Source organism: Mauremys mutica, chromosome 6 (genome assembly GCF_020497125.1).
Source record: "Mauremys mutica isolate MM-2020 ecotype Southern chromosome 6, ASM2049712v1, whole genome shotgun sequence".
NCBI lineage: Eukaryota > Metazoa > Chordata > Testudines > Geoemydidae > Mauremys > Mauremys mutica.
The window spans coordinates 73,859,185-73,872,054 of record NC_059077.1 but is presented as its reverse complement, the minus strand read 5'-3'; the positions used below and the strand labels follow the sequence as shown (position 1 = coordinate 73,872,054).

Here is a 12,870-nt window from a genome sequence, read left to right as displayed (position 1 = left end):
ACCTCTCTTTCTGCTTAGCCATATAAATCTAACTTTTCATTTATATACAGCAAGGAAGTTATATTGTAAGGTTTTTCCATTTTTGGACGAGGAAAAAAAGAGTCCTTCCTCTTTTACTCCCAACTCCTTTTTGAAAACATCCCCCCCGCCACTCCTTTAGTGAAATGAGCATGCCTAGTTACATGCTGCTCCGTAACTATAGGAGCAAATCAATAGCAGCTGAATGCCATCTGCTTCGGGCAGCAGAACAGCACCAAAAGTGTGAGCAATGCATCTTCTCTTATTGAAAGGTTATTTTATGCAAGTAAACAATTCATCGTCTTCTTGCACGCTTGATGCTCATTTACCACTTTTGATCAATAAAATATGCAAAACAACAAAAAAATTGAATCCTAAGAGTAGTTCTGATGCCAGTGTGATAGTTAATCAATATCAGGTTTCTGTTCAGTAAGGCAAGCAGTGGGGGTACTCCTTTTGTATCAGTCCATGAAATCTGAGGAAATGTGTGTTGCTGTCTCTAAATACAATACTTTGTGAAAGTTAGAAACCCAACTTTTAGCCAAGACTTTGGATACAATGTTTTAATGGTAAAATTTTCTAATACCCAAAGGGCACATGTGTCAGCCTGTCTGGTACTTTTACTAAAGCAAAGAACTTGCTGTAATACTGTTGATAGAGCTACAGTAACATTAACATGAATATTTGGTTAGTTCCTAGCCATTAAAAGACATGCTTTGGACAGCAACCCATTCAGTTTCATTCTAAACCTGCTCTGCCTTATTAAGTCTTGGTTTTCAATGTATTCATGTTTCAGGTGAAGTCAGTTTTTCTGTTAAAAACAAACTGTTATGGGAATTTCTTTTGCACTGTGTTTCTTTTAGTCAGACCACAAACTGCCTTATTACATTAAACCTCCTGACAATTGATCCAAGCAGAATACTTCTCTCCCAACAAAGAAAACTACATCATTTTACACATATTGCAGAACAAAACCCTCCAATTTAAGCTGCTTCCTAAAATAATACAGAGCACTCAAAATGACAGAAGTTTTGTTGCTCACAAAAGCTCTCTATTCAAGTGGACTATATATCCTAATGCTGCACAAAAATGAACTTTAACATTAGATAGACAGATGGCTATTTCAAAAAATGTACTACCAAAGAAGGAGAAAGAAAAAATTAACCATATACTGAAGGTTCAGGTCAGAAATGACACTAGATTTTCTCCATTACACTTTTCTGCTCAGTATACAGCAGTTGAGTAAAGGGTAGAAGTATTAATGTTTGTTCTTTGGACAGTAATAAACCTTAGTTACATTTGTGTATAAGAAAAAATTATGTAGTCTAATTATTTCAGAGGATTACCAAGGAAAACAAGTCTAAAAATCTTAGTTCCGTTTTTTAATAATGGAGGACCTAGAGTATTTTCTTTTGTATTAGTAAAGACTCTGTCTCAATCCTGCCTCCACAAACTTTTTGAAGAAGATTTAATAAAAGACAACTGAACAGTGTTACACAGAAGAGATAGCCATAATCAGAAATAAACTTGTACTATTAGACTCAAACACTGCTTTCATTACAAAAAGCAGAACATATCATACACTCAAAGAGAAAAGGAAAAATAAGTCCCTTGCTTGTTCAGTTCTAACCTCCACAGAAGTGAGATGTGTCCATCCAGCTAATCATAAACAAACTTGTATAGAATGTTTTATTATTTAGACTGAGTCTCTGGTAATTCAATAAAAACCTATATTTGCACACATATAAATGTATCTTTATATACATACTAACAATAGATCAACTGATGCAACTAATTAAATGAAAAACTATATTTCTTGAAATCTGTGCCAGTTTTGTGAATTAAATGTTCTGTGGGCAAGAATTAAGAATTTTCTTTGTTACAATCTTGCAAGAACTCAAACATTAGGAATTACAAGGCATTTCCACTTCATAAGGCTTGGACCGAATCAAATTCTGTGTCTCTTTTTAAAAAATATAAACTTAAAAAAAAACCACAGGTACAAACTATAGTTTAACCACATTTATATAAACCAAATGATTTTGATCAAATTAATAATATAGAACATGGTTGTGGAAGTGCAGTAGCTTTGAGTCAATGACCCAACTAGCAGCAAGGGTATAATTTAAAGGCAGAAATTTCCAGTGCATGCACCGTTAGCCACAGTGAACCTGTTACTGCTCTAAAGGGAATTGTTTGCCTCTTATTAGATTTTCTACAGCACAGCCATAAGTGATAAATGTACTGCTGTACTCACTGTCAAGTTAATCAATGCTGCCAAAGTTTTGTTGACCTAACAGTAATCCATAAAGTGAGCGGCATTTTCTCTATCCCTATGACATCTCAGTCCACAGTGGGGATAAGAATCCTACAGCAACATCTTTTAAAAATAGAAAAGAAAAAAGAGGAGGGCATTTTCAAAATTCGGCCTTTAAATTAGCAGTCTGTAAGGATTCTATACCTGCCTGGGAAATTGTTTAAAAACCCAACACTACAAAAATGGATTCAGTTAAAACACTAGCAAATTGATAACTTCACAGATGACAGAACCTTGTCTACAAGAAAACAAAAACAAAAACAAAAGCGCAAAAGAAGACTCCAGGAGTCTTCAAAGCAAAATTGCTGTACTTTTAGTACATGGTATGCTTATATCTCTAGCTCAGTGCACTAGCTCAACAGCACAGTGCAGCAGTAATAAGAATAGTAACAAGGAAATAGAAAAGCTTGTCTCTTGCTACAGATCGGTGTAAAGCAGAATACATGAAGGACATGACCATTGAGAAGAAGAAAAAACCCTAAGAAACAAACCACCATAAGGGAGAGCTGCCCTATAAACAAACTGCGGCCATGCTTTCACAAGCAATTATAGACATATGAAATATGAATTACAATTGATTTTTTTTCTAAGGGTCACTCTGCGCCATGTTTTACGCACTCTAGGCATTTATTTGGGCAGCAAACTGACAAGTTTTTACAGAATGAACTGAGCAATGTAATCCTTGCTCAATCACAGGTACTTCATTGTGCCTTCTGTTCCTTGACACTTGTCCCTCCCAAAACTCACTAGCAAGGGACTTCTCGATAAAGACATGGAACAATGCAATTACTGGTGAAAAAGGCCAACATAACTTGACCAGCAAGCGCTTATTAACCTTTTCGGTGTTGATGACAAATGAATAGCATCAGTCAGAGGACTCCATTTATCACAGCAGTTCTATAGTAACTGCTCTCATTTTTCTATAAGGTTCCACATCCTTATTACTAAAGAGATGTAACTTGTCCAGCCAAGGAGTAATTCTGATAACAAATTGTGGGTTCAATCCTATAAAATAATTAGCATTATTTTTTAAATTCAAATCGAATTGCCCAAACATGAAAAGTTACAATACCCTAAGCTATTCTCAGTAAGCTGCATGTTTCTGGGGAATACAGAGATGATGTTAAATATTTAAAACTAAGAGCAGCTTTTTTAATAAACAATATCATATATTTGGCAACAATACATGTCCTTTACTCAGCAAGTGGAGATCAATTTGAATCTTTACCAGTAATACAAGGGAGGCTGAAGCTGAGATTCACTAAAACACTATATACTCAAGTTCTGGTTGTACTGGTCACACCTGGTCTGTCTGTGTCGCTCACTTTGGGGGCACAGTTTCTGGCTGTGGGTTTCCCAGGCAAAGGAATTTGCAAGTGATTTGTGCTGTAACCTCCCCAATGGAAATTCTGCCACCAAGGACCCTGGTTTAATTACTGCATCTTTCGGAATTTGAAACTGAACTGAAATTATTATTTTTGCCACATTCCTTGGTATTCTATGGGATGGATGGGGTATTAATACAGTGCTGTGGTAAGCATGCTAACATGATCCAGGGATATATAAGCACTAGAATGCAGAATAGATATAGCATTAGGTAGACAATAACCAAAATACTGTGTCCAACTCTGGTATCTACATAGATGCTGACAAAGGGTTCAGAAGAAAGCTAGAAGAGCGATTTAAGGTCAGGAAAATCTTCTTTTACAGTCAGAGATCTAAGAAGTTCAATCTATTTATCTTATTGAAGAGAATGTTTAAAGGTGGTTGGTTATAAGTAATACACATGGTTTATAAGTAATACACACGGGGAGAATATTTATAATAGCAGAGGGCTCTTTAATTGAGCAGAACAAAGACATAATGAGATCCAATGGCTGAAAGCTGAAGCTAGACAAATTCACTCTAGAAATAAAGCTTAATTTTTTAACAGTAAAGGTAATTAACCATTGGAATAACTAGCCTACGGGATGTGGTGGATTCTCCATCATCTGAAGTCTTTAAATCAAGACTGCATATGTCTTTCCATATGCCTAGCTCAACCAGAAGTTAGGGGCTTGATGAAGGAATTGTTGGGTGAAATTCTATGGCCCGTGTTATGCAGGAGATCATACTAGATCAGGGGTCGGCAACCGGTGGCTCGCGGCTCGCCAGGGTAAGCACCCTGGCGGGCCGGCCCGGTTTGTTTATCTGCCGCGTCGGCAAGTTCAGCCGATCGCGGCTCCCACTGGCCGCGGTTCGCGGTCCCAGGCCAATGCGGGAGGCAGGAAGCCGCGGCCAGAACATCCCTCGGCTCGCGCCGCTTCCTGCCTCCCGCATTGGCCTGGGACCGCGAACCGCGGCCAGTGGGAGCCGCGATCGGCCGAACTTGCCGACGCGGCAGATAAACAAACCGGGCCGGCCCGCCAGGGTGCTTACCCTGGCGAGCCGCGAGCCACCGGTTGCCGACCCCTGTACTAGATTATCATAATTGTCTCTGCTGGCCACAAATTCTATAAATCTCTTACTATTATTTCTTGTTCTTCATTGTGTCTGCACATGTTGAGGCATGGGAACTGTACCTTTAAATTGTTTAGCTTCTCAGACAGGAAGTCTGAGGGAGGAGTGCTGCAGAAGCACATGTTCTGTTATGGACAGGCAATTGGGAACTGCATTACCAAATAAGGAGGATCTCTAGAATGGAGGATGAACTCCATTGACCATGTGCACATCACTGGGACAACTTTTTTCCACAGTGGACAGAGATGGTAATGTTGATTTTCCTAGAACACACGCAACAAACATGGCTGCATGGGTGTCACAAAGAGGAGTTTTGTCCATGTTAAAAAAAAATGTAGATTCCAGTTGAACATTTGTCTTAAAAGCCCTATCTGCACTACAGAAACTGCTGTTTTAGGAAAATGGTTTTAAAAACAGTTTCAAGTAGCAGTGCTGCCAGTACAGACAGGCCACAGACAGAGAGAGAATTTTAAAAATCCATTCTGGACACTAACTGAAAAGTTGTTTATAACAAAATTCCACCCTATTCACACTGACAGTACAACTGTGCTAGCTGAAACAGTTTTATAAAACTGGTTAGAAATAGCAGTTTCTTTAGTGCATATAGGACCATGGATATACTCTGCTCCTTTTTTCCAAATGGAATAAACTACAAAATTTTTCCCTCCAGCCCTTGTCTATACTAAAAGTAGAGCCACATTTTGGAACAGACCACTCTTTTGATCTAGTTAGAACAAATGTCAGCAGCTTTTTTATAAATACAAATATGTGCCAACTATTTTTATCCATCAGCACTCACCATGCTTCTTACTCCTGTTTATATCAGTAGATTCTGGGAAAATCTGGGAATTTATCTGGGGACTGAGCACCCAAAGGACATGTATGCTGAGTGACACCAAAAGCAATACAAACTGGGATATCCTCCCGCACATACAGCTGGGAGGAAGGAGGACCTGCCAGACTAGTTACTTAAACAGAGCTCTCTAACTGTGCTTATGTTGCAGAAACAAAACAAAACAAAACAACAAAAAGACAAAATAAAACCCAATGTGCGAAAAAAGTAACAGAAATAAAACCATGTGCCATTTTAGACTCCGGGCAAGAGTGTAAGGGTATGTCTACACTACGGGATTATTCCGATTTTACATAAACCGATTTAGTAAAACAGATTGTATAAAATCGAGTGCACGTGGCCACACTAAGCACATTAAATCGGTGGTGTGCGTCCACGGTCCGAGGCTAGCATCGATTTCTGGAGCATTGCACTGTGGGTAGCTATTCCGTAGCTATCCCATAGTTCCCGCAGTCTCCCCCGCCCCTTGGAATTCTGGGTTGAGATCCCAGTGCCTGATGGGGCAAAAATCATTGTTGCGGGTGGTTCTGGGTAAATGTCATCAGTCATTCCTTCCTCCGGGAAAGCAATGGCAGACAATCATTTCGCGCTCTTTTTCCCTGGATTGCCCTGGCAGACGCCATAGCATGGCAACCATGGAGCCTGTTTTGCCTCTTGTCACTGTCACCGTATGTGTACTAGATGCCGCTGACAGAGGCGATTCAGCAGCCCTACACAGCAGCATTCATTTGCTTTTGCATGATAGCAGAGATGGTTATCAGCCGTTCTGTACCATCTACCATGCCATTGTAAATTGGCAATGAGATGACGGTTACCAGTCCTTTTGTGCTGTACCATCTGCTGCTATCATAGGTGCCCCTGGCTGAGATCGGCCGGAGGCGCAAAAGACAAAAATGGGAATGACTCCCCGAGTCAATCCCTCCTTTATGGTATCTAAAAATAGAATCAGTCCTGCCTAAAATATGGGGCAAGTGTACTAGAGAACCAGTGTATCAGAGAACCAGAGAGCACAGCCGCTCCGTGTCAGATCCCGCAGAAATGATGAGCTGTATGCCATTCACAGGGGGTGCCCCTGCAACAACCCCACCTGTTGATTCCCTCCTCCCCCAGCCTTCCTGGGCTACCGTTGCAGTGTCCCCCATTTGTGTACTGAAGTAATAAAGAATGCAGGAATAAAAACAGTGACTTGTTAGTGAGATAAAATGAGGGGAAGGCAGCCTCCAGCTGCTAGGATAGTCCAGACAGGACATTAAGCAGTGTGGGGGAGAGGAGCCCAGCATCCCGCTGCTATGATAGTCCAGGCAGAACAGAATCTTTTCTTTACACATGAAGGGCGGGGGCTGATGGAGCTCAGCCCCCTGTTGCTATTGAAGATGGTTACCAGCTGTTCTGTACCATCTACTGGGAATGATCAGGAGTTTTTTACCCAGGCGCCCCCAGCCGACCTCACCGGAGGCCAGCCAGGAGCACTCATGGGCTGATGATGAGGACGGATACCAATCCTTTTGTACTGCACCATCTGCCACAAGGCTGATGATGATGATGGATATCAGCCATATTGTACCATCAGCCACCCATGAGGGGGGGCGAGGATGCTGCCGTTGACTGCTGCAGCATCGTGTCTATCAGCAGCATTCAGTAAACATAGGGTGACATTTAAAAGAGTCAGAGGATTTTTTTCCCTTTTACTTCTGGGGGTGGGTGAGGGGGGTAAATTGACGAGCTATGCCCTGAACCACCGCGGACAATGTGTTTGACACTACAGCCATTGGGAGCTCAGCCAAGAATGCAAATGCTTTTCGGAGACTGCAGGAACTGTGGGATAGCTTGAGTCCTCAGTCCCCCCTCCCTCCCTCCATGAGCGTCCATTTGATTCTTTGGCTTTCTGTTACGTTTTTCACGCAGCAGCGTGCTGAGTCCCTGCTGTGGCCTCTGTCTGGAGATTTTTTAAAAATGCTTTGGAATTTCGTCTTCTGTAACGGAGCTCTGATAGAACAGATTTGCCTGCCCATACAGCGATCACATCCGTACGGTCCATGCTGGAGCTCTTTTTGGATTTTGATTTCGGACTGCATCGCCACCCGTGCTGATCGGAGCTCCACGCTGGGCAAACAGGAAATTATATTCAAAAGTTTGCGGGGCTTTTCCTGTCTACCTGGCCACTGCATCCGAGTTCTGATTGCTGTCCAGAGCGGTCAGTGGTGCACTGTGGGATACCGCCCGGAGGCCAATACCGTCGATTTGCGGCCACACTAACCCTAATCCGATATGGTAATACCGATATTAGCGCTACTCCTCTCGTTGGGGAGGAGTACAGAAACCGGTTTAAAGAGCCCTTTATATCAATATAAAGGGCCTCTTAGTGTGGACGGGTGTGGCGTTAACGCTCCTAAAACCGGTTTAAACGCGTAGTGTAGACCAGGCCTAACATGAACTAGCTACTCTGGTTACTTAACAGTGAATTAACCATGCTGTGCACAGATCCAAACCACGTTTACAGTCAGCCACACCACTAACACAACAAACTCCATTAGAAGTTGTAGACTAAACAGGGCCTTATTGAAAGCTGAGATGCTGTAGGAAGTAACAACTTTTCTGACAAGACCTAAATTGTGAAATCTGTTATTTTCTATGCCTGTTATTTCCTGTAGCCTCTGCCTGTTTCAAATCCCCTAAGCCATCCAGTTTCCTACTGGAGCTTACTTCTTTACTGTGTACATAACACACAGTGTGTTAAGGGAGGAATATCAATGATATGTCTTAATGGTGGCCTTCTCTCTAAAACCTACGTCCTAACATTCTGAAAAGAGGGACTTAAAGAGATGGAGTTTGGTACTCTCTTTTCAAAGAGAAATTAATCAGACTAATTTTAGTGTCAGAGATAAAATTTCTGTTTTGTGCTGACTAGAGAAATAGGGTAGGGAGTAGGTACTAAAATATTCCTTATTTGCTTTATGTAAAATTTGCATTCATTGATAATGTTGGTTTACTCTTTTATACTAAGCCTGGAATTAATTGCTCCCAATTAATCTGTTCCACTCTTTGATAGCTTATTTATCAGATTGGGAAAGATAGATTTAATGGTGCCTGCTTGAAACAGGTTCTTTAATTGAAAACACTAGAGTGTTTAGCTTGCTTTGTGCTCTAGTAATTAAGGATAATTTGGAAAAGTGGTTTTTTTTACCCCTACTATTGTCTCTTTGATTAGATTTCCAAAGAAGCAGACAAAACAAATGACAATACCACCTAACGATATTGGTTCAAATAAAAGCCCAACAGCCAAATTACTTACTATAAGAAATGTGAACCATCCCCATCAATTTCAATGTTGTGTTACATTTATTTCACTGTATCTTTGCTTCCTGTGTAAGTAAATGGCAATATTTCTTACAAAATGCATAGTTCTATACCTTCCTTTATACAATTATCCTTTCTCCAAATAAGCCAAATCAACAGAAGAAATTATTTTTCTTGATTAAGCGCCCACATTTCTCTTGGGATGAAACAAAACAAACAATTAATCTTTCCTTATTTGTTCTCTGAAGAACCTGCATTCCTTAAATGTACAAAAGCCCAAGTACCTGTGGCAGTCAGTCGGCAGCAATTAGGCTTGAGCTGAAAATGAATGGACTAGAGTCAGAGTGCCTAATCGGCTGAGAGTTTCTACAAGAGGGCAAGGTTACGCCAGGAAAATTCCCTTGCTGTGGAAATACTGTTAAGAATTACCATTTGACTTCAGCATAATTAACAAGGTTTGGGAATTTATACGAACTAAGTAATTGGAAAGAATTAGCAAGAGATATATACATTAATCTTCACCACTTACAATGTAGTTAATGAAATTAAAGGTTCCAGTTCTACTTCATGCTTGGTTTAGTTTCTGCAAACTTTTTATTTCACCTGTAGATCAAGAAAAATATACTAGATAAAAATATATACTAGGCAATGGTAGTGGAGAGTAGAAGAGAGGGAATTGTGCTGCAAAAGTGAGAGAGTTTTCACATTTATACTATTTGAGGCTTTTGATAGGCATGGATGATAGTATTTACACGTGCTCTAGAACAAACTTCATGACATTTCTAGGTGTTAATGACCACTGACCAATAATTTGAAAAATCCATACCACAATTTATAAATATGGAAGTCATTTAGCTAAGGCACAGAGGAACCTTCAGGGAGGCACATGGCGGACCAGCCTCCACAGGGTGTGCGGAGGGAGCATCACCCAGCCCCACTCTGGCTCCAGCCACAGCTCCACTCCACCTCCAGCCCAGCTCCAGCCCCAACCCAACCTCAGCTCCCCTCAGCTCTGTCCAAATTCCGTCTCTGCCCCCAGGCCAGCTCTATCCTCATTCCCTCTTCATCCACAGGCCAGCTCCACCTCTAGGCCAGATCCTCCCCCATCCCTAGTTCAGCTCTCAGCTTGGCCTTCAGCCCAAGGTCCTCTGCTGAGCCAACTGTGTGGTAATAGAGGGGGGGAGGGGTCACAGGTAGATTCCATTACTACTAGGGGGAGGGGGAGTATGACAGAAAAAGTTTGGGCACCACTAAGCTAAGCATATTTATTTCTCCCTGGCATTCAGGTTAATTCAAACCTACCTTAACTAAGACGTGTTAAACCAAAAGGCCTTCAAAAATGAATTCTGTTATTCTAAATTGTGAATTACTAGTTTTTTAATTAAGCCAGCAGTGAACAGATCAGTAGGGAAATTTAAAAGCTACTACTGCAGGTTGGATTTTCAAGGTTTAGATCAGGGGTACGCAACCTATGGCACGGGTGCCGAAGAGGGCACACGAGCTGATTTTCAACGGCACTCACACTGCCCGGGTTCTGGCCACCGCTCCAGGGGGCTCTGCATTTTAATTTAATTTTAAATGAAGCTTCTTAAACATTCTGAAACCTTATTTACTTTACATACAACAATAGTTTAGTTATATATTATAGACATAGAAAGAGACCTTCTAAAAAGGTTAAAATGTATTATTGGCACGCGAAACCTTAAATTAAAGTGAATAAATGAAGATTCGGCACACTGCTTCTGAAAGCTTGTTGACCCCTGGTTTAGATTGAAGAATGAGGCACAGTACAGCAAAGTAACAAGCATTTATGATTCTCCTGTCCTACATCTGAGGAAGAGAATACCTCCCATTAATTCATCCTTAAAGCCCGTAGCATTTTTCTCAAAAGAAGCTATATACACCTCTGCCTCGATATAACGCGACCCGATATAACACACATTCATATATAACGCGGTAGAGTAGTGCTCGGGGGGGGGGGGCGAGGCTGCGCACTCCGGTGGATCAAAGCAAGTTCGACATAACGCGGTTTCACCTATAACACGGTAAGATTTTTTGGCTCCCGAGGACAGCGTTATATCGAGGTAGAGGTGTATATTGCTAAGGAAGGAAGACAAATACAAGTGTATTATATTCAGGATAAAATGCATAATTTAATAAATTGAAGTAATTATATTAGAGGGCTGTGGTGACCACAACAGGATTCCTACCTTCTTTCCCACCACCTCCAACTCCAACTATCAACTTCCCTCACCCACCCGTTTAACTACCACCAGCACAGTTTTCAGCTCATGCTCAAGCAGCCTTTCTTGACCTGCCAGGGCACTTTTAGTCACTCAGCCAATTTTACATTCAACACTGTTGGAGTGGGAGCACCAGAGTTAATGCTGGCTTGATTTAATGCTTCACATATGTTACATTATAATGTGATTTACATATTTTGTATTTTAGCATGGCTTGCAATATATTTAATATTGCAATAACATGATTATTTAAGGTTACTTAACACTAAACTACACAAACAAAAACTACATGAGTGTTTTTTTTTAATATGCATGTTATTAAGGTTGCAAAGTCAAGTACTCAAAAGTTAGGAAATGCTGGAATTAAGGTTGTGTGTGCAACCTTAATTCAGCCCTCTTGTGTATATGCATTATGACACAGTCTATAATTACATGATCACGTGTTTTTTTTTTCCACATAACTCCTGCCTTAGTCAATGCACAGGGTGTATGGTGCTCACTTAATGAACAGCTAGCTATTCAATATTTTAGTTCCTCCTCAATGTTCAGTGTGTGGCCTGAGGATGTATTTAGTGCACACTATTCAAACCTCATTCTGAAGACAGAATTATTAATTTCCTCACAAGCTTTTCTGTGGCACTCACCATTATAGTATCTAAGTGCTTCACAAACATTAAAAAATGTATCTTCACAATACACTTATGAGGTGGCAGGAGAATATTATCTCCATTTTACAGATGGGGAGTTAAGGCAGAGAGAGATTAAAGTCAAAAGTAGCCATTAATTTTGGAAGCCCTATCTGAGACATCAAGGATGTGAGTTTCAGTGTATGTGGCACATACAGAACTTAATATATTCAAAGCACAGCTCCCACAGACTTAACCTGAAGCTATGAGTGCTCAGCACTTCTGCAAATCAGATCCCAGGGTCTCAAGTTGGGCACCCAGAAAATGAGGAACATACAATTACTAACCATCTGTAAAAACTGTGGTTGAAGTGACTTGCCTAGCATCACATGGGAACTCTGTGGCAGGAGTAGGAATAGAATCCAGTTCCACAGGGTGCCATTCAACTGCCTCAATCACAAGACCATTCTTTCTTTTCCTGCTATCCCCTGGCCTCATTCACTGCACACCTCCAACTGCTGCAGCAAATGCTGCAGGGGTCTTACAGACAATCTCGTTCACTACCCGACCCTGATTCATCCTAAGAGCAAGTCCTTTCTATGCACTGAACAAGGCAAGGGTCCTGTGGAAAAAACAGTATGTGATTATGTAATTATAGATTGCAACATAATGCGTATTCACAAATTATCCCAGTTCTCCTCACCTATACAATATCCAATGTTAAACCTGCAGAGAAGAGAATGAAATACACTACTCATTACCTTTAATTTAAAATGCAATATATGGCTTTGTACATGCAGGAATTTGCATCACTAGCAAATCAACTTTCCCACTCACCAGTTATTCACTTAGAAATGATTCTGTACAGTTACTAAGAAAAAGAAATGAAGTTTTAAAAATACCCCCTGCAAAGGAGTATTTAAAAAAGTAAGACAGACTACTGAGTTTGCCAAATAATAGGAATGTAGGTATTTCTCAAAAAAGACAATATATGCTGTAACACTGATTGTATTTTAA

At 40.7% G+C, this 12,870-nt stretch overlaps 1 protein-coding gene and 1 long non-coding RNA gene across 7 annotated transcripts in view; both read right to left on the bottom strand.

Annotated features, from left to right (window-relative positions):
* SNX24 (sorting nexin 24) overlaps positions 1–12,870 on the bottom strand; it is a 136,763-nt gene that overhangs the window by 28,863 nt on the left and 95,030 nt on the right. The window lies entirely within an intron of this gene.
* On the bottom strand, positions 2,280–10,140 carry LOC123373197. Its single transcript, XR_006580609.1, has 3 exons — positions 10,069–10,140; positions 9,514–9,587; positions 2,280–2,398 (listed from the first exon to the last, which is right to left on the bottom strand). It is a non-coding gene; the product is annotated as an uncharacterized LOC123373197 (long non-coding RNA).